The sequence below is a fragment of the Moschus berezovskii genome, chromosome 22 (assembly GCF_049115385.1).
Source record: "Moschus berezovskii isolate FMDL1 chromosome 22, NW_MosBer_1.0, whole genome shotgun sequence".
NCBI lineage: Eukaryota > Metazoa > Chordata > Mammalia > Artiodactyla > Moschidae > Moschus > Moschus berezovskii.
In genome coordinates this window covers 37,906,455-37,929,238 of record NC_142481.1, presented here as the reverse complement: position 1 = coordinate 37,929,238, position 22,784 = coordinate 37,906,455, and the positions used below count along the sequence as shown (strand labels likewise).

The following is a 22,784-nucleotide window of genomic DNA, read 5'->3' as shown; positions in this document are numbered from 1 at the left end:
GACGTACTAAGTGCCCAGCAGCAGAAGTGGGCACCATCTGTCCCCGGCTCAGCACGTGCTGCTTGTATGCCAAGCTTGCATGCTTTTGTTACCGACATTCTTCCCAGTGCTAGCTTTGCCACCGGGTGGGTGCGGGGCAGCACGTCCCTGCACCTCATCGGGCCTCGGTTTCCCCTTTGTACAGCAGAATGATGGGCCACAGTAGCCTCGCGCTTGTTGAGAAACGTGGTGGAGCCGGGCGGAGGTTTTCTCGGATGTGCCAGGGTGCTTCCCGCGCAGAGCCCGCCTCGACTGCCTAGTGGGGCGGTCCTGGGCAGTTACCTTGAGGGGTAATTGCGTGCGCCCTGCTACTTTGGGGCTTCCTCCCTTGAGAGTGAGTGTCTGCGGTTACTTCGAGAGAGGGGGAAGCGGTCGCCGGACAGCCCTCTTCTTACCACATCCTGTCCCCTGGAAGGCCGATGAGGTGAATCCGTGTTAAAGGAGGACCAGAGGTTCAGAGTTGTGGTGGAGGGAACCTTGCTATATTGAGTCATTCCGTGGAAGAAGAAACTAAAAATAAAGAAGATAAATTAGTTTGAATTTCTAATTAACAATAGAGGCATATATCTTTTTATTGCCCTTCGCAAGATGCTGTGTTTCTGTTTTTCTTTTTTTGTACAAATTGAAGGTTTGTACAACTCTTATGTGGAAAGCGAGTCTATTGGCACCAAAAGCATTTGCTCCCTTTGTGTCTCAGTGTCACATTTTGATAACCCTAAAAATATTTCAGATCTTCCACTAGCAAAAAGGTTACCAGTTGATGATGGTGCAAGTGATAACATTTTTGTAGCAATGTGCATGCGTGTTAAGTCACTTCAGTCATGTCCAACTCTTTGGAACCCAATGAATTGAAGCCTGCCAGGCTCCTTTGTCCATGGGATTCTCCAGGCAAGGATACTGAAATGGGTTGCCATGCCCTCTTCCAGGGGATCTTCCCCACCTGGGGATCAAACCTCATCTCTTCTCTTCCAAACTGCATCTTTTCTGTCTCCTACATTGGCAGACAGGTTCTTTACCTCCTGGGAAGCCCCTTTTTAGCAATAAAGATTTTTAAATTAAGGTTTATGTACTTCTTAGAAGACATAATGCTGTTGACACACTTACTATACTAATATAGTGTAAACATAACCTTTACCTGCACTGGGAAACCAAAAAAATTTGTGTAACTCAATACATTGTGAGTTTTGATTTGCTGTGGTGGCTTGGAACTGAGCTGGGAATATCTCCGAGGTGTGCCTGTATTTGGGGGCTTCCCTGGCGGCTCAGATGGTCAAGATGGTAAAGAACCTCTGTTTAGATTATGGTTGCTGTCGTGCATTCAGTCGCATCAATGAAGAACTGGCTCTTTGCAGCAAGAGGATCAGTTTTGCAAACGTATTTGAGGGTTTCACACCAGGGTCACTGAATCCTGTGACAGTCAAACAGTTCTCTCTGCAAGTTCTTGCTCTTTTCTTTTGCAGAACTCTCTTCCTCTGTGGTCAGTGGCTGCTCCTTTTCCACAGCATCACTTACACCCACTTCATGAAATCCCACGCTTTTTTGCAGGATTTGTAGTTTCACTCATAACCATGTGCTTTGTCTTGGCATGGTTGAATGTTGATAGCATCTGACAATCAACTCGGGACAGATTTTGCTGGCACTTTGTGGGGTTTGAGAGGGAACTAACCTGTGAATATTGCAGTGGTTGACCTTTGCTCATTGTGTACTTTGGACCTGTGAGATTCAGATATTGAGTGCTCAGACAGCTGGAATACCCCGATTTTAAACTTGGGGAAATGCTCACTGAGGCTCTTGGCTGAGACTTACCCAGAGTTTCACAACCAGTAAGACAGTTGTGGACCAAGATCCCGGAGTTCTTTCCTAGAGTTTCTGAAGGTGGGGATATGGATTAAGAAGATGGAGGAGGCTGAGTTGATGGTGAACCTAAGCTCCAATTGTTGTTTTACAGCTTATTTTGTTGTTATTATTATTGGCCACATCATGTGGATCTTAGTATACTGACAAGGGATTGAACCCATGCCCCCTGCATTTGGGAGCCCGGAGTCTTAACCACTGAACAACCAAAGAAGTCCCCTAAGCTCCAGTTATAAAATCATCACAATAGAGCTCTCTGTCTCAAAGAGAAGAACCAAAAATATTGTTTCAGGTATGTCTGTTGCAGGGGTTGGGGTAGGGAGAGCTACTCACTCATAGAACCAAGATGTGTGCTGACCATAGGCTTGGGAGCTCACATGAATTAGCTCAGTGTTATAGCCATCCTGGGCTTCCCAGGTGGTGCTAGTGGTAAAGAATCCACCTGCCAATGCAGGGGAGGCAAGAGATTGGGTTTGATCCCTGGGTCGGGAAGATGGCCTAGCGTAGGAGGTGGCAACCCACTCCAGTATTCTTGCCTGGAAAATTCCATGGACGAGGGAGCCTGATAGGCTACAGTCCATGGGGTTGCAAAGAGTAGGACATGACCGGCTGAGCGAGCATGCATACATAATCATATTAGCCGGTGTTGTTACCATCATCTCACAGTGAGAAAAGTGGGGAGTAGAAGCCAAGTGACAGACTCCAGTCACACGCTAGGAGATCTTAAACCCTAGATCTGACTTTCAACTTTACCATTTCATTCCTGTTGCTAAAACCACACCTCCTGGCAGCCTACTGGATGCAGCGTTAATCTGGTGTTATTTTCCCAGTGCCCTCGCTAGGGGTTTCTTCCCCCAGTTTAGCGCAGTAGGGTTTTTCATTGACGTTTGTGTTACTGTTTCCCACACATCAGCAGTTCTCTGTCCTGTGTCTCTCCCACCACTTTTTGCCATCAACACATAACTCTTTTGCTATTATTTACTTGGCATTTTTCTTTAAACCATTTCACTTTTTTTTAGAACAGATGTATATTTTAGGCTAAATAGGAAATGTTATCAGTTGCTGTAAATAGAAGAAAGTCATAAAAATAAATGTCACGTAAATAAGCAACATTCTCAAGCAAACTAGAAATCCTCACTTTGTTAAGAAAGGAATACAACTTTACACCCATGTTCGTAGCAGCATATTCACAATACCCCAAAGATGGAAGCAACCTAAGTGTTGGTGGATGAATGGATAAACAATGTGGTCTATACATTCTAAAGAATATTATTCAGCCTTGAGAGGAGGCTAAAGGAAATTCTGATATATGTTTAGCAGCATAGATTGACCTTAAAGACATCATGTTAAGTTAACAAGCCACACACAACAGGAAAAATATTGTGTGATTCCACTGATAGGAGGTTCCGAGAGTAGTCAAACAGAGACTGAAAGTAGACTGGTGGTTCCTTGGGGCTGTAGGGGGTGGGGAATGGGGAATTAGTGTTTAATGGGTACAAAGTTTCAGTTTCCAGAGAGTGAAAAGCTTTGAGGGTGGTGATGGTAACAATATGAATGTACTTAATGCCACTGACTGTACACTTAAAAATGATTAATATGGTCAGTTTCATGTATATTTTTATGACAATAACAGAATCACTAAAAATCAGATATACTGTTTTCTACGTCCAATAAAAGTTTGAAGAATTAAAATCAAAAGGTCAGAAGGCTGTGGTAGAAAGGCATTAGAGATAATTTAGTTCTAAATGGACACTTCTCCTGGATGTCACTGGGATTGAGAAAGACTGAAAAGTAAATTACTTTTTCCTGGTGTGATTCAGTTTATCTAATGTCCTGTCAGGGGTGCCACTTACTGCCCTCTTGCAGATCACCAGGGGGGAGCAGCCCCCATGGTGAGAGACACATCCCTAGGTCTGGGGATGGCTCTTTCAGGGTGGGGAGTGGGAGGTGGCTTGCCTTCCTCCCTGCCTGGGAGACAGAACAAGGGCTGGGCATGCCTCCCAAAGTAGAACCATCTGGAATGTTCCATAGGGAAACTGGAAGCAAGGAAGTCTTCCTAGATTAGGCAGGACTTGAGATGGGCCCTAATGGATGGAGAGGAGCTGGTGTGCCCAGGTATGTGTGTGTCATAGCAGGATAAGAGCAGGGAGACTGGGATGAATAAGCTGAAGCTCCAATACTTTGGCCACCTGATGTGAAGAGCCAACTCATTGGAAAAGACCCTGATGCTGGGAAAGATTGTGAGCAGGAGAAGAAGCTGGCAGCAGAGAATGAGATGGTTGGATACCATCACCAACTCAATGGACACGAGTTTGCGCAAACTCTGGGAGATGGCAAGGACAGGGAAACCTGGTGTGCTGCAGTCCATGGGGCTGCAAAGAGTTGGACACAACTGAGAGACTAAACAACAGCAACAATGGCAAACACATCCCGAACTGGGTGGAAGTAGTGACTGGATGGGGTTCAACCACGGAGGCAATGGGAGCCACTGCCGGCTCCTTGAGCTGGGGGTGTGTCTTGGCAGTGAGTTCCAGAATCTGGAGTGCAGGGCTATTTAACCAGCACCCCCAAAAGGCAGGGCGTAGTGAGGCAGGCCCAGATCCAGGATGAAAAATAGAGGGGCTTTTGGGGGTGAACAGGGCTTCCTCCTGGGCCCTGAGAGCAGCTGCTGGTGATGCAACCCTAGAGGTGGCCAGGAGAACTCAGAAAGGAAGGAAGAGCCTAGAGGTCAAGGGCTGGGTCATGGCCACAGAAAACCAAAGTGCGGAGGAGTGTGAGAATTTGTCCGAGTCACCCAGCAGGAGTGTGACCAAGGGAACAAGCATACAGGTGTCCCTGCAAAGTCTCTGCACTGCAGCTGGGGTGGGAGCCTGCACACGTGGGCATGCGCCTCCCTGAAGTCTCCCTGTCCTGCAAGAAGCAGCTCCCTTCCTTCCTCCCACCAAGGCCACCTGAACTACCTGTGGGCTGTGCTTGGCGGAGGCTGCAGGGGCCCCCTCGTGGGGCCAGAGAGGAGGGAGACCGTGTTGGGACCTGCCTGTTTCTCTCTGTTGCTGCATCCCTATCTCATCCCTGGGGGTAGAAAAGCTCTTTCCTGAGTCAGAATTTTCCCAGGGAGTCCGGCTGGGGCCCCAGCAAGAGAGAGCACCCTGTCTTCCCTCTGACACACACCGACACTTCCTCCTGTTGCTCAGGGTTCTGCGGAGGAAGCGGCAGATGTCAGACAGGCTGTCCAGACCCCTGGCTCAAGGAGCAGCTGGCTACCTTCCCAGCCCCCCAGTTCTGGCCACGTCTTCTGAGCTGTACTCTCAGTGAAGCCTTTCTCCAGAGGGCCCTGGACTGGGTAACTCTGGGTCAGGCCTTTGTCCTCCCCCCGCACCCCCAGGCCCCAGGCACTCCCCACTCTGTGAAACCAGAGGGCTTCATGAACATTTCCAGGGACTCTGCAGCACTACCCTTGATAAGCCCCACATGACCCCACAAAGTGGTACTGTCACTGTCTTCATTGTGCAGAGGGGAAACTGAGGCTCAGAGAGTTTCCATCACTTGCGCCAAGTTACCCAGCCAGGATGTGGTGGGCCTGGGGTTGGAACCCAGGCAGCATGGCCCCATCATCTGCCTCATCAATCCTTGGCTCAGGCAGGGATCATTCTCCTTTTCCTACTCCTGGGGAAACTGAGACCCAGAGAGCCCTCATCTCGGGCCTGAGGGTTCAGAGCCGAGTGGGTCTTGAACCCTGACGGGTGCCCCCGACATTGGCCTCCTCCCTCTCCACTGATGCCCAGTATCTCTGCAAATGTGCAGCTGCCTCCAGGAAGTGCTGCAGGCTCTGGGGAGGGGTTGCTATCAAGGGGTGAGCTGGGCGTGGCTATCAGCTCGGATGAAACAAACGGGTTTCTTCTGGTGAAAGAAGAAGTGCAGGGAGTGTGTGCTGTGCCGGAGTGGGGTGAACAAGCAGAGGCCGCCTGCCTGCAGCGCAGAAGTTCCCAACTTCCCCTTCTTCCTGCAGAAGGCAGCGGGCTGGCAGTGAGACAGCAGCAGCCGCACAGGTCAGCCCCTCTGTCTACGTCTCTCCATGCCCCACTCCTCCTAGACTCTGTCCTGACCCTTGGGTCCCCAGCGGGCACTGGGCGCACCCCTGCCTGGGTGGTTGTTGGACTGGTGACAGCCCCGGAGCAGCAAGGTGGGGCTCACCTGCCTTCCCTTCACCGGTTCCTGGGCCTCTGATGGCAACTCCTAATCTCAGGACTGTAGTGATCTATGTTTTTGGTTTTCTTTTGTTTTCCAGTGGTGGTGGGGACATATTTTTTTTTTTTTTAACTTGAAGTATATTTGATTTACAATGTCATGTTAACTTCTGTTGTACAGCAAAGTGATTCCATTACAGGTACAGATGCCTTCTTTTTCAAATATTCTTTTCCATTATGGTTTTTTAAAGTTAATTAATTGATCAGTTCGTCTTTGGCTGCGCGTGGGTTTTCTCTAGTTGAAGTGAGCAGGGGCTACTCTCTAGTTGTGGTTCGCGGGTTTCTCATTGCGGTGGCTTCCCTTGTTGGAGAGCACGGGCTCTAGGACGCATGGGCTTAAGTAGTTGCGGTATGCCAGCTTAGTTGACCCTGAGGCATGTGGGATCTCTCTGGGCCAGGAATCAAACCTGTGTCCCCTGCACTGGCAGGCAGATTCTTAACCAGCGGACCATCAGGGAAGTCCCCAAGATGGTTTATCATAGGAATTTGCACTTGATCTTAGCCAAAAGGCCGAGAAGCGATATCATAGGAATTTGAATATAGCTCCCTGTGTTATACGTGAGTGTCTTGTTGTTGAGATCTATGTTTCATTTAAGGAGCAGTTAGGCTCTGGGTTCAAACCTTTACTCCCCTTACCCGCTTTGTGGCCTGGGGCAAGTTACTAAACTGTGCTTTTCTCGACCTCAGTTTCCTCATCTGTAAAATGGGGCTAGTCCAGTGGCCTGCATCTCAGGTGACAGAGGTGAGGGGCTGGCACAGAGTTGATGTTGGGCAGATCAGAGTAGGCACAGTTCCTCTGAGTGCCCTGGACTGGAGCCTGGGGACAGTGTGTCCCAGGCAAAGGCTCTGGGATCTGATTGGGTCATAGACCCCCCTGTTGGGCCCTCGTGGGACCTCCTGTTGGGAAATCATAGCACCTGTCAGGACTTCCTGCAGAGACCTCAGGTTCACTTTCACCCAGGCCGTGGGGGAAGCGGAGGTGGGCATTCCAGTCTGTGGTTGGCAGGAGCAGCTGTTGGGAGGGGCACGTGGGGCCCTACCCAGGAGCACACTGGCTCAGTGGGCTCTGGTGCTGTTGGGGAGAGGGTGGCCTTTGGGGTACACAGCCAGCTCTGGAGAGGGAGAGGAAGGCAGGGGTTCTCCTGCTCGGTGTATTCCTGGCCAGAGCCTCAGATTCCCAGGAGTGGGGATCATGGATATGGTTGTTTGAGTCTCTCTTCCTGGGAAATGTGCTTCTCAGGTGGTGCCAGAAGTAAAGAACTTGCTTGCCAATGGAGGAGACATAAGAGACGTGGGTTCAATCCCTGGGTTGGAAAGATCCCCTGGAGGCGGGCATAGGCAATCCACTCCAATATTCTTGTCTGGAGAACCCCGTGGACAGAGAAACCTGGTAGGCTACAGTCCACAGGGTCTCAAAGAGTTGACACGACTGAAACAACTTAGCACTCATGCCTTAGGAAATAGATGATCTTGGCCTCGTTTTACAGTTGAGAAAACATGCAGCACAGAAAGGTCAAGTTCCTTGCCTAACTTCACAGTTCAGGTGCTGAATACCGGAACTAGTTATAGAATTTACATCTCCCAAAGGCTCTGTTCTGCGTGCCACTTGTCCCCTCATGTTCTGTTGACCTGATTATGGTTTTGTTCTTCCTGGTAGCAACTCAGCCCCCCAGCCACCTTTCGGAAGCTGCAGCATATCTCGGGGGAGAGCACTTGACTTGGAGTCTGGGTTTGTGTTTCAGCTTGCCCACTGGCCTGCTGAAGAACGCCAGGCAAATTCTTGTGTGGTATTCAGTTCTGCTACGGTCAAGTGGAACCTTCTTGGGAGTCAGGTAAGGGATTCCTGTTTCCTGTGCTGTGTGCTCAGTCGCTTCAGTCGTGTTTAACTCTGTGCAAACTTACAGACTGTAGCCCAGCAGGCTCCTCTGTCCATGGGATTCTCCAGGCAAGGATACTGGAGTGGGTTGCCATGCCCTCCTCTAGGGTATCTTCCCCTCTCAGGGATCGAACCTGAGTCTCCTGCATTGGCAGGTGGGTTCTTTACCACTGGTGCCACCTGGGAAGCCCCCTTCTGTTTCCTATAAGGCCTCAAATAGTGAATTGCACTATTTGAGATGGCCGAATGAGGATGATATGGCTGAGGGTGTGGGGTAATGGTGAGTGGTGGTCTCTCTGAAAGGATGGGGAAGGGGATGTTGGAGGTTGCAGGCAGAAGTGAAGATTGTGGTTTGCTCCTGGGAAAGGGGATGGAAACCACAGCTTCTATTTGGGTGTTTGGGGAAGGGATCACTTCTGCTTTGGCCTTAATTTCCCCAGCTGGGTGGGGGGATTAAACTCCTCTTCCCTCTGTGTCTGTCTAGCAGCAGCATGGTCAAGGGCCTGGGGACCCAGTCTTAGGGTCCAGACCCTGGAGGTCAAGTCTATACCACTTGCTGAGCCTCAGTTTCCCCATCTGTACCCCAAGGGAGTCTTTTCTGCATTCTTGGGTTCTCAGTTTTCTCACCAGAAATATTCCAGATGATCTTATTCAGTGGTTTCCTTTGTCCCCCTAAATCATTTCTTTCAGTCTCTGAGGTTCTGAGAGGGTAAGTGAATTGCCCAAATGAAAATAAAAAAATGAAACATTAAAAGTATTAGTATTAGCAGGAACTTAGGAGAATTCCTTTATAATGTTGGAATGGGGAAGGTCTTTCTACCTAAAGCTCAAATATTAACCTAATAGCCAAACAAATAAGAACCCAACATTCTGACTCCATAGTCTTTATTTTCTTTTAAAATAAAAATAAACATATTAATATATAGCATTAAGGGAATTCCCCAGGGGTCCAGTGGTTAGGACTCTGTGCTTCCACTGCAAGGGCATAGGTTGGGGAATTAAGATCATACAAGTCAAGTCACGTGGTGCAGCCAAAAAAATAGTGTTAAGACAAATGGGTAACCACCAGGAAAAAATTTGAATCCATATTGCGTACTCTAGGATCAACACAAATGGACTGGGGATTCCAATATAAAAAAGTGAAACTTTAAAAGTATTAGAAGAATCTTAGGCGAATTCCTTTATGATGTTGGAATGGGGAAGGTCTTTCTACCTAAAACTCAAAATCCAGAAGCTCAAAGAGAAAACACTGGTAATTTTTATTATATAAAAATGTTATACTAAATAAAGAAAGTGACCTGGCAAAAAAGAGCATATATAATGTCAAAAGGCAAATGACAAACCAGGAAAGATATTTGCAACTCATATAATAGACAAAGAGCTAATTTTCCTATTATGTAAAGAGTTTTTAGAAGTTGATAAGGAAAAGTCTAACCCAATACAAAAATGGGCAGATAATGAAGTTGCACACGCCACAAATAAGGCAGGTGTTGGTAACACCTGGAGGTATTGGAGTTTCAGCCTCAGCATCAGTCCTTCCAGTGAATATTCAGGACTGATTTCCTTTAGGATGGACTGGTTGGATCTCCTTGCTGTCCAAGGGACTCTCAAGAGTCTTCTTCAACACCACGGTTCAAACACCACAGTGATTATATCACACGAGTTATTTTTAACCTGTCCTTTCCAATCAGTGGGCTTCGCAGATGGTGCAGTGGTAAAGAATCCGCCTGCCAATGCAGGAGACACAGGAGTTGGGGGTTCAATCCTTGAGTTAGGAAGATCCCCAGGAGAAGGAAATGGCAACCCTCTCCAGTATTCTTGCCTGGGCAATTCCATGAACAGAAGAGCCTGGTGGGCTACAGTCCATGGGATTGCAAATGAGTCAAATGCAACTGAGCAGCAGGCGTGGCACTCCACTCAATGATACTCTGTGCTCCTCTTCCATGTGGCAGCTTACATCATAATTCCTAGCAATGAAATGGCAATCCATTGTACTTTATTTAACTTTTAATTCTGAAAAAGTGATAAATTAGCAAGAAGTTGCAAAAAATGGACACAAAAATTTTTGTCTACATTTCAGCCAATTTTATTCAATGGTAACATCTTTCATACCTAAGGCACAACATCAGAGCCAGGAAATTGATTTTGGTACAATTCACAACCTTTATTAGGATTTCGTCAGTTTTTATATACGGGGGGTGTGTGTGTATATGTGTGTTTAATTCTGTGCAATTTTATGAAGTGTAGATTCTTGTATAACGAAGATACAAAACTTCCCATCACTGCAAGTCTTCTTAGCGCTCCCTCTTTACAGAAACATCACCGGTCCCTAAACCACTGGCAACTACTAATCTGTTCTCCATCTCTGTAATTTTTTTATTTCAAGGATGTTAAATAAATCAAATTATAGAATATGCAGAATTTTTAGACTGGCTTTCTGCCCACCCACCCCAGCATGATTGCCTAGAGACCCATCCAAGTTGTGTGTCAATATATTTTTCTAATTGCTGAGTTGTGGTTCATGGTACAGTTGTACCTGAGCTTGTTTAACCATTCACTCATTGAAGGCACATTGGGATTCCTTCCAGTTTGAGGCTATGGCGAATAAGGCCTCCTATGCAGGTTTTGGTGTGAACATGAGTTTTGATTTCTCTGGGTTAAATGCCCCAAAGTGCGATCTCTGGGTCATATGGTACTTGTTTAGTTTTGTAAGATATAACCAAACTTTTCCAGAGTGGCATTAGACTGTAATTTTTGTAACTATTCCTCTATTGAGGAATAACATATACATAGTTTTTGCTTTTTTATGATTAACAATGGTATTATAAATACTTTTCTATGTATTTTACCTGGCTTGCCCTCTTATTTCCGTAGGATAAATTCACAAAAATGAGTTTCCTGGATCAGAGGCTATTCAGAATGAAAAGTGTGTGTTGTCAAATGATTCTCTTGAAAACGCTGAACTCTTGACACTCTCATAGGGAGGGGGGTGTGCTTGTCTCTCACTGGGTGATACCATATTTGCAAATCCAATGGTGGAAAAATTATAGGTCATGGGGACGTCCCTGGCCATCCAGTGGTTAAGACTGCACTTCCATCAGGGTGCACAGGTTTGATCCCTGGGGAACTAGGATCCCACAGGCCAAGTGGTATGGCCAAAAGATTTAAAAAAGAAAGAAAACAAAATTAAAGGTCATGCTTTTAACTACTTCTCTCTGCCATTACCATCAAACAGGTGTTTGAGTTCTGTGGTTCTCCCTTCCTGGAACTCTGTGGGGCTTTTCTGGTGACTTTCTCCCTCCATGAAGGAGGAAGGTTAGCTTTCTTATCCTCTCCATGCCTTTCCACTTCCTCTTCCCTATATTCTCACTATATTTTGGGCTTGACTCTCAAAAATTTGGTTTATAGATGGATGCTTCACCTACTACAGTTTTCTATTTGTTTAGTTGATTATTTTATTAAACTCACACTTTTGGAGAGTAGTTTGATGGGTTTTGACAAACACATAGAGTCCTACATACATGTCTAACACAATCCAGATATAGAGTATTTCCATCCCCACTTTCCAGGTAGCTCAGTGGTAAAGAGCCTGCTTGCCAAGGCAGGAGATGCAGGAGACTCAGGTTCAATCCCTGGGTCAGGAAGATCCTCTGGAGAAGGGAATGGATGCCCACTCCAGTATTCTTGCCTAGAGAATTCCAGAGACAGAAGAGCCTGGTGGGTTTTAGTCCATGGGGTCACAAAGAGTTGGACATGACTGAGCCATTGAGTAAAGCACATCCCCCTGAAAAGTTGCTTTGGCTCCTTTATAGTCAGTTACCTTTTTCCCACCCCATGGAAACTATGGGTGTGTTCTCTAACACAAAGTTTTTACTTTTCTGGAAGATCATATAAGTGGAATCATAAAATACATAATCCTTTTTGTCTGGCTTCTTTCACCTATCGTAATGATTTTGAGACAGCCATTTGTTGCCTATGTCAGCAGCTCATTCTTTTTTATTGCTGAGTAATATTCCATAGCATGGATAAACCAGTTTGTTTATCTTTCACCATTGGATGTAATTTTTTTTTGGCTGTGTTGTGCAGCTTGTAGGATCTTAGTTTCCCAACCAGGATTGAACCCATGCCCTTGACAGTAAAAACACCGAGTCCTAACCACTGGATCACCAGGGAATTCTCTTGATGGAAGTAAGTTGGTATTGTTTTCAGATTTTTCAAAGTGCCTGCCTGCGTGCGTGCTAAGTTGCTTCAGTCATGTCCAACCCTTTGTGACCCCATGGACTGTAGCTTGCCAAGCTCCTCTCTCCATGGGATTTTCTAGCAAGAATACTGGAGTGGGTTGCCATGCCCTCCTCCAGGGGATCTTCCCAAACCAGGGACTGAACCCGTGTCTCCTGACTCCTACATTGCAGCAGATTCTCTACTGCTGGGCCACCAGGGAAGCCCTTTTCAAAGTAGTTGTCCCATTCTACATTCCTTCCCTCAATGCATGAGAATTCAGCTGTTGTATATTCTCAGTAATACAAGATATAACCAGTCATTTTGATTTTAGCTACATCAGAAGGTGTGTAGTGACCTCTCTTTGTGGTTTTATTTGCCTTTCCCTAATTCTAGAGGAGATCAATCCTGGGTGTTCATTGGAAGGACTGATGCTAAAGCTGAAACTCCAATACTTTGGCCACCTCATGCGACGAGTTGACTCACTGGAAAAGAGTCTGATCCTGGGAGGGATTGGGGGTGGGAGGAGACAGGGACGACAGAGAATGAGATGGCTGGATGGCATCACCGACTCGATGGACGTGAGTTTGAGTGAACTCCGGGTGTTGGTGATGGACAGGGAGGCCTGGCATGCTGTGATTCATGGGGTCGCAAAGAGTCGGACACGACTGAGCGACTGAACTGAACTGAACTGAATGACTAATGATACTGAATATCTTTTCATGTGCTTGTTTGCCATCTATGTTTCTTCTTTGGCTGAGTGACTGTTTAAATCTTTTGCCATTTCTAATTGGGTTATTTGTCTTCTTGTTTAGTTTTATGAATTCTCAATATAGTCCAGATGCACATTTTTTTCAAATTTGTGTTTTCAAATATTTCCTCTCAGTCTATAATTTGTATTCTCACTCTCTTAGCAACGATCTTCAAAGATTAGAAGTTTTAATTTTTGATGAAATTCAAGCTATCCACTTTTTCCTTATATAGGTGATTTTTTGGTGTTGTTTCTGCCCATAGGGCTATGTTTTGTGGTACATTAAAATTTCTGCATATATTATGAGGCCTCACAATATAGTGTTGCCATTTTTACATTAGACAGATGTTAAAATTGAGAAAATCCATTCTGTATTTGACATATTTTTATCAGTTTCAACACTCTCCATTTCTTTGTGTAGGTCCATGTTTTCACCTGGTATAAATTTTCTTCTGCCAAAAGAATTTCCTTTAATATTTCTTTTAGTGCAGGTCTGCTGGAAATGGGGCTTTTTGGTAGCTCACCTGGTTAAGAATCCACCTGCAATGCAGGAGACCCTGGCTCAATTCCTGGGTTGGGAAGGTCCCTTGGAGAAGGGAGAAGCTACCAACTCCAGTATCCTTGAGCTTCCCTGGTGGCTCAGATGGTAAAGAATCCACCCGCAATGCAGGAGACCTGAATTTGATCCCTGGGTTGGGAAGATCTGCTGGAGGAGGGCATGGCATTCCAGTCCAGTACTCTTGCCTGGAGAATCCCAATGGACAGAGAAGGCTGGTGGGCTACAGTCCATGGGGTTGCAAAGAGTTGGACACGATTGAGCGACTAAGCACAGCACAGCTGCTGGAAATTAATTTTTTAAGCCATTGCTCATCTGAAATAGTCATTATTTGGTTTTCATTTTGAAAGATATTTCTACTGGGCATCAAATTCTAGGTTTACACGTTTTTCTTACAATATGTAGTTGTGTTATCTTCTGGTTTGTATAGTTTCTTGAGAAGTCTCTTGTTCTTATTTCTTATCTTCGGTATCTATTGTTTCTTTTTCACTCTGCTTTCAAGATTTTTTTAATCTTTGGTTTTGCATCAGTTTGACTATGATATGTCTAGGTGTGGTTTCTTTATATTTATACCTCTGAGTTTTGTAGAGCTTCTTAAATCTGTAGTATGTTGTCTTTCACTAATTTTGGAAAATATTTCAGCCGTTCTGTCTTCAAGTATTTCTTCTATGTTCTTTCTCTTCCTTTGGGGACTCAAATTACATGTTTATTAGACCATCTGCTCTTGTCTTACCGTTTTGAGTTTTATTTTGACTCTTCTTACTCTTTGTGTTTCAATTCAGATTACTTATATTGTTCTATCTTCAAATTCATTGATTACTTTGCTGTGTCTGGTTTGCTGATTAATAGGCCTTCAATGGCTCAGATGGCAAAGAATCTTCCTGCAATGCAGGAGACCTGGGTTCCATCCCTGGGTTGGGAAGATCCCCTGAAAAAGGGAATGGCAATCCACTCCAGAATTCTTGCCTGAAGAATTCCATGGACAGAGGAGCCTAGCAGGCTACAGTTCATGAGGTCACAAAGAGTTGGACACAACTGAGCAACTAACACTTTCACTTTTTTTCACTTCACAATTGAAGGCATTCTTTATCAATGATAGTATTTCATTTCTACCTGACTGTCCTTAATAGTTTCCACTGCATTCCTGAAATTTCCTGTCTGTCCTTAGGAGCATACCTTTCCACCGCCTGCTTTCCCATACTCACATATCTTTAAGTCCCTATCTGATTGTTTTAACATTTTGGTCACCTCTGGCTCTGCTTCTCTTGTCTCTTTTATCTTCTGACAAAGAGTGTTTTCTTTTTTCTTGATTTTTTGTGTGTGCTTTGACTGAATACCAAGGCATTGTGTGAAAGCACAGCAGTGAAGTAAATGATAATTATGCCTAGAAGTGGGCATATTTCTTACGTCACGGTGTAAGTAGAGGGCGTTCATTGAGTCAGTCTAGTCTGTGGTCGATTTGGGTTACCGTTTTGTCATTGCAGGTACCTTCTCTGCAGCATAAGCATCACATTTCTCCAGTGATGGACGGACATTACTCTGTGCTTAGTGTGAGCCCTTGAGTCCCACATGGATTTTCTCAGTAATCCTACTCCACTCTCATCCTTGCACGCATGCAACACAGAGGGACTCTTTCTTTGTGTTCTGGGCCCTTTGCCAGTGCTGGACAGCTGCTGCTTATTACTTGGTGCAACATTTTTGATGGAAGCAGTAGATTGCTGGTCCTCTTGCTCTAAGTTTCGGTCTTAGGTAGACTTGTGCCTGAGCCCCACGACCGGGGCTTTCTTGGCTTTCCTGCTTCTCATTCAGCGAGTGGCAACTTCTGCCTCTTCAGTGCTGGCTGACTTCTTCTCCTTCACGCTCACGGAGCCCAAACCCTGCCATTCATTGGTGAAGGGGTCTTAGGTGTGAATGAAGTTCCTGCCTTTCTCACAGCAGCAGCAGCAGCCCCTTGTCTTATAACAGTGCAAAATCCTGGGCACTAGTGGCTTTGGCCACTCCATGCCAGTGGCAGGTAGCTTTTGCCTAGTGTCCGTGCAGGGTCTGGGGTAGGTGGTTTTTACTTGGCTGCACTGTGCTGCATGTGGAATCTCAGTTTCCTGACCAGGGGTCAAACTTGTGTCCCCTGCATTGCAAGTGTGGAGTCTTAACCACTGGACCACCAGGGAAGTCTCTTGTTGGGTTTTTTTTTCACTTCTCCGTCAGAGGCAGCAGACCTTTTCCTTATAACAAGCCAGGGACCTATGGAGGAGGGTCTCATCACGGCAAGGCCAGGGCGCAGATGTCTGTCTCTCGCAGCAGTCCGTCAGCATCACATACTCACACATGGCCTGGAGCTCATATAGGCTTCACCCTCAAACCTCAGCGTGCCCATGCCACCACAGGGGCTCTCTCAGGTCCCTGCCCCACCCCCAGTCATTCTCATGAGCACCAGCAGAGGACTGTGGGAAGAAATGGTCAAGACTCTCCTTGTGTCTGGGGCTCTCAGTGGTTTTAAACTGGCATTCTCATTCACACTCAGCCTTTAAGAATCCACTAAGATCATATGCTATCCCTTATATTCAGAATCTAAAAAGAAATTATACAAATGAATTTACTTACAAACCAGAAACAGACTCACAGGTTAGGGAACGAACTTGTGGTTACCAGAGGGGAAGGAAGCAGAAAAGGGCTAGTTAGGGAGTTTGAGACGGACACCTACACACTGCTGTATTTGAAATGGATAAAGTGTGTTAACTGCTCAGTCATGTCCAACTCTTTGCAACCCCATGGACTGTAGCCCACCAGGCTCCTCTGTCCATGGAATTCTCTAGTGAGAATACTGGAGTGGGTTGCCATTCCCTTTGCCAGGGGATCTTCCTGACCCAAAGATCAAGCCTAGGTTTCCTGCATTGCAGGCAGATTCTTTACTGCCTGAGCCACCAGGAAACCCAAGCGATAATTCACCAAGATGCATGATCTGTGAACTTTTCTATAAGTTTTGTTTTGATGAGAATATTATTAAACAATGTTTCTGAATGATTGAAAAAATAAAATGGATAACCAACAAGGACCTACTGTATAGCACAGGGAACTCTGCTCAGTGTTATGTGGCAGCCTGGATGGGAGGGAAGTTTAGGGGAGAATGGACACATGTATATGTATAGCTGAGTCCCTTTCCTGAATCTATTACAACACTGTTAATTGGCAATACTCCAGTATAAAATAACAAGTTAAAAAGGAATCCATTACGGTATCAGTTGTTCTCATCTGCTTTTTTGGCAACCACCGAGGAGAAACACCTCATCCTTGAAGGGCTTATCAACCATTGGAAACCAGTTTATCTGATTATTTTGTGACTCCAGTTCTCTAACAGGCTCAAAAAACCAGTTTTGTACATCATTTGGCCTTTTCTATTGTCAAGATGGGAGTGATGTTCTCTTGTGACTCTACATCATAAATGGAAGTCAAATCATTTTTATATGGTTTTTATACAATTTTTAAAATATAGGGAATTCCCTGGCAGTTCAGTGGTTAAGACTTGGCACTTTCCCTGCTAGGGCCTGGTGTTCAATCCTTGGTCACGGAACTAAGATCCGGTATGCAGAGTGACAGAGCCAAAAAAAAAATGTTTTTATAATGCTATAAACATCTTATACTTTACATCAATTTGTGTAGCAAGATTATGTTTCCTTTTCTGTACAACTTGGTTTTCCTGAAGTTAATTGCTTTTTATTTTTCATTTGCAAGCTTTCTGTAAGACATTTCTCAAAATAATCCTTCTATGTATTCAGACCTGTTAGACAATCTGTATATTCACCACTTTCTTTTACACATTGAGACCTCCCTCCTGGAAACTTACTGTCTTCTGCTTCGTCTGGACAAGATGTGCCCTAGGCCTGCTGTCCAGCCATCAGCCTGGGCCTTCTTTTCATGCATTTTCTGGGGAGTAGCTTCACGTCTCTTCTGGTGGGTTTTCCTGTACCCTATGTGTTCTTTCATGATTTACTCTCTCATTTTGTTGGAGCACATCCTCCAGCAGCTTTCTGAGAAAGGTTTATATTTAAAATACCTAGGGATTCTTGGTTGATCACTAAAAACTTAATTGCCTGGTAGGTCCTGGTGACTGGTGAAGCTTCACCTTAAGTTTGGTCTTGGCCGTTTTATTAAGGAGCACCAAAATGTCAGTAACTAGAGAATAATTTTCTTGGCATGATTGGTTCTTCAGAGAAAAATTTTCTCCTGCCTTGGAGCATCATTACCTGGCTGCTGCAGTCTTCCGGAAGCTGACTGGAGGAGGCAGTGGAGAGGGGATATGGCTTCATTTTCCTGTACCAGAATGGCACCCCACAGAATGGGACCCTTCCGATTCTCTCTGGTGCACTTTGAGTTGGGACAGTGTTGGGGAGGGGAGGGTGGTGAGGAAGGCTCCTGGATGTTCCAGGTGACAGAGGAGATATGGAGACCCAGCTGGTCATTTTAAAGATTCACAACCAACAACCCCCACCCCACCCCCATTTTTAGCCTCACCCTCCATCCTGCCTTCAGAGGTTCCAAAGCCTCTAGTTCCTAAGTTTCCCCATAGTTGGGAGGCTTGACCTTGCTGCCTTCTCCCTGTCCCTCACTGATCCCACACCCCCTGTACTCACTTCTCCCTGACGCAAGCACTCAGGTTCAACATTTCATGGTCTGCTTTTATTTTTTTAAAACCAGGTGGCCACCCGCTTTGCAAGTGCCAAAGTCTTACTGATCTCTCCCATCTGCTGCTGTCTTCTTTCCCATTGTTCGGTCTTTCGTGGCTTTGTGTCTGTTTTATTCATTCACTCTCATTTTGGTTTTTTTTTAGTTTTTAGAAATTTTTCTTTTTTTTTCTTAATTAAAACAAATGTTCGGCCTCACTGTACAACGTGTGGAATCTTGGTTCCCTATCAGGGATTGAACTCATGTCCCCTGCACTGGAAGCACAGAGTCTCAGCCACTAGACCACCAAGGATGTCCCATTCAGTCTCATTTTAGTGGAGTTTCAGGGGCAGACGTAAATTTGCTATGTTTAAGCAGAAATTGGTCCATTCATTTTAAAACTGAGGGAAGTTAGGGCAGAAAGGGACAGGATCCTTTTTTAAAAAACACCAAATTATTGGATTTTTTTTTTTTTTGCTAACAAAGTTTTATTTTTATTTTTATTATTTTTATTTCTAAAAAAGAATTTTATTAAAAAAGCACAAATGCAAAGAAATGAACAGAGGAAAATTTATGCGTCGAACCTGGACTGGTCACTTATGATAATATACATGCTACAATTCCATTCTCTCCAATCATTCCACCTTCACCCTCTCCCACAGAGTCCCAAAGACTGTTCTAAATGCCTATGTCTCTTTTGCAGTCTCTTATACAGGGTTCAGGTTACCATTTTTCTAAATTCCATACATATGCGTTAATATACGGTATTGATGTTCTTCTTTCTGGCTTACTTCACTCTGTATAATTGGCTCCAATTTCATCCACCTCATTAAAACTGATTCAAATGCATTCTTTTTGATGGCTGAGAAATACTCTATTGTGTATATGTACCAAAGCTTTCTTATCCATTCATCTGCAGATGGACATCTAGGTTGCTTCCATGTCCTGGCTATTATAAACAGTGCTGCAGTGAACATTGGAGTACATGTGTCTCTTTCAATTCTGGTTTCCTTGGTGTGTATGCCCAGGAGTGCGATTGCTGGATCATATGGCAGTTCTATTTCCAGTTTTCTGAGGAATCTCCACACTGTTCTCCATAGTGGCTGTACTAGTTTGCATTCCCACCAACAGTGTAAGAGGGTTCCCTTCTCTCCACACCCTCTCCAGCACTTATTGCATGTAGACTTTTGGATAGCAGCCATTCTGACTGGTGTGAAATGGTATCTCATTGTGGTTTTGATTTGCATTTCTCTGATGATGAGGGATGTTGAGCATTTTTTCATGTGTTTATTAGCCATCTTTATGTCTTCTTTGGAGAAATGTCTGTTTAGTTCTTTGGCCCATTTTTTGATTGGGTCACTTAGTTTTCTGGAATTAAGCTGCAGGAGCTGCTTGTATAATTTGGAGATTAATCCTTTATCAGTTGCTTCATTTGCTATTATTCTCTCCCATTCTGAAGGCTGTCTTCTCACCTTGCTTAGAGTTTCCTTTGCTGTGCAGAAGCTTTTGATTTTAATTAGGTCCCATTTGTTTATTTTTGCTTTTATTTCCAATATTCTGGGAGGTGGATCTTGGAGGATCCTGCTGTGATTTATGTCGGAGAGTGTTTTGCCTACGTTCTCCTCTAGGAGTTTTATAGTTTCTGGTCTTACATTTAGATCTTTAATCCATTTTGAGTTTATTTTGGTGTATGGTGTTAGGAAGTATTCTAGTTTCATTCTTTTACAAGTGGCTGACCAGTTTTCCCAGCACCACTTGTTAAAGAGTCTTTTCTCCATTTTATATTCTTGCCTCCTTTGTCGAAGATAAGGTGTCCATAGGAGCGTGGGTTTATCTCTGGGCTTTCTATTTTGTTCCATTGATCTATATTTCTGTCTTTATGCCAGTACCATACTGTCTTGATGACTGTGGCTTTGTAATAGAGCCTGAAGTCCGGCAGGTTAATTCCCCCAGTTCCATTCTTCTTCCTCAAGATTGCTTTGGCTATTCGAGGTTTTTTGTATTTCCATACAAATTGTGAGATTATTTGTTCTAGTTCTGTGAAAAATATTGTTGGTAGCTTGATAGGGATTGCATTGAATGTATAAATTACTTTGGGTAGTATACTCATTTTTACAATATTTATTCTTCCAATCCACGAACACGGTATATTTCTCCATCTATTCATGTCCTCTTTGATTACTTTCACTAGTGTTTTATAGTTTTCTATGTACAAGTCTTTTGTTTCCTTAGGTAGATATATTCCTAAGTATTTAATTGTTTTCATTGCAACAGTGAATGGAATAGTTTCCTTAATTTCTCTTTCTATTTTCTCATTATTAGTGTATAGGAATGCAAGGGATTTCTGTGTGTTGATTTTATATCCTGCAACTTTGCTGTAATCATTGATTAGCTCTAGTAGTTTTCTGGTAGAATCTTTAGGGTTTTCTGTGTAGAGGATCATGTCATCAGCGAACAGTGAAAGCTTTACTTCTTCTTTTCCAATTTGTATTCCTTTTATGTCTTTTTCTGCTCTGATTGCTGTGGCCAAAACTTCCAGAACTATGTTGAATAGTAGTGGTGAGAGTGGGCACCCTTGTCTTGTTCCTGACTTTAGGGGAAATGCTTTCAGTTTTTCACCATTGAGGATAATGTTTGCTGTGGGTTTGTCATATATAGCTTTTATTATGTTGAGGTATGTCCCTTCAATTCCCACTTTCTGGAGAGTTTTTATCAAAAATGGATGTTGAATTTTGTCGAAGGCTTTTTCTGCATCTATTGAGATAATCATATGATTTTTATTTTTCAGTTTGTTAATGTGGTGTATTACGTTGATTGATTTGCGTATATTGAAGAATCCTTGCATTCCTGGGATAAAGCCCACTTGGTCATGATGTATGATCTTCTTAATGTGTTGCTGGATTCTGATTGCTAGAATTTTGTTAAGGATTTTTGCATCTATGTTCATCAGTGATATTGGCCTATAGTTTTCTTTTTTTGTGGGGTCTTTACCAGGTTTTGGGATTAGGGTGATGGTGGCCTCATAGAATGAGTTTGGAAGTTTCCCTTCCTCAGCTATTTTCTGGAAGAGTTTGAGTAGAATAGGTGTTAGCTCTTCTCTAAATTTTTGGTAGAATTCAGCTGTGAAGCCGTCTGGACCTGGGCTTTTGTTTGCTGGGAGATTTTTGATTACAGTTTCAATTTCCGTGCTTGTGATGGGTTTGTTCAGATTTTCTATTTCTTCCTGGTTCAGTTTTGGAAAGTTGTACTTTTCTAGGAATTTGTCCATTTCTTCCAGGTTATTCATTTTATTGCCATATAATTGCTGATAGTATTCTCTAATAATCCTTTGTATTTCTGTGTTGTCAGTTGTGATCTCTCCATTTTCATTTCTAATTTTATTGATTTGGTTCTTCTCCCTTTGTTTCTTGATGAGTCTGGCTAGTGGTTTGTCAATTTTATTCACCTTCTCAAAGAACCAGCTTTTGGCTTTGTTGATTTTTGCTATGGTCTCTTTTGTTTCTTTTGCATTTATCTCTGCCCTAATTTTTATGATTTCTTTCCTTCTACTGACCCTGGGGTTCTTCATTTCTTCCTTTTCTAGTTGCTTTAGATGTAGAGTTAGGTTATTTAGTTGACTTTTTTCTTGTTTCTTGAGGTATGCCTGTATTGTTATGAACTTCCCCCTTAGCACTGCTTTTACAGTGTCCCAGAGGTTTTGGGTTGTTGTGTTTTCATTTTCATTCATTTCTATGCATATTTTGATGTCTCTTTTGATTTCTTCTATGATTAGTTCATTATTCAGCAGCGTGTTGTTCAGTCTCCATATGTTGGCACTTTTAACAGTTATTCTCCTGTAATTGAGATCTAATCTTACTGCATTGTGGTCAGAAAAGATGCTTGGAATGATTTCAATTTTTTTGAATTTACCAAGGCTAGATTTATGTCCCAGGATGTGATCTATCCTGGAAAAGTTTCCGTGTGCGCTTGAGAAAAAGGTGAAATTCATTGTTTTGGGATGAAATGTCCTATAGATATCTATTAGGTCTAACTCTTCTATTATATCATTTAAAGATTGTGTTTCCTTGTTAATTTTCTGTTTAGTTGATCTATCCATAGATGTAAGTGGGGTGTTAAAATCTCCCACTATTATTGTGTTATTGTTAATTTCCCCTTTCATACTTGTTAGTAATTGTCTTACATATTGCGGTGCTCCTATGTTAGGTGCATAAATATTTATAATTGTTATATCTTCTTCTTGGATTGATCCTTTGATCATTATGTAGTTTCCTTCTTTGTCTCGTTTCACAGCCTTTGTTTTAAAGTCTATTTTATCTGATATGAGTATTGCTACTCCTGCTTTCTTTTGGTCTCTATTTGCATGGACTATCTTTTTCCAGCCCTTCACTTTCAGTCTGTATGCGTCCCTCGTTTTGAGGTGGGTCTCTTGTAGACAACATATATGGGGGTTTTGTTTTTGTATCCATTCAGCCAGCCTTTGTCTTTTGGTTGGGGCATTCAACCCATTTACATTTAAGGTAATTATTGAAAAGTAGGATCCCGTAGCCATTTTCTTTATTGCTTTGGGTTCAAGTTTATACACTC

General features: G+C 43.8%; 1 protein-coding gene across 3 annotated transcripts in view; it reads left to right on the top strand.

The window, feature by feature from the left end:
- Nucleotides 1–5,808: 5,808 nt before the first annotated feature.
- ADGRG5 (adhesion G protein-coupled receptor G5) overlaps nucleotides 5,809–22,784 on the top strand; it is a 33,213-nt gene continuing 16,237 nt past the window's right edge. Inside the window, exons 1-2 of one of the 3 annotated variants that reach the window (XM_088830465.1) lie at nucleotides 5,812–5,942; nucleotides 7,883–7,972. The gene's annotated coding sequence lies outside the window, so the exon portion shown is untranslated. Of the gene's footprint in view, nucleotides 5,943–7,797; nucleotides 7,973–22,784 lie in introns of all 3 variants that reach the window. The other 2 variants (XM_088830466.1, XM_055412680.2) reach the window with 2 other exon arrangements.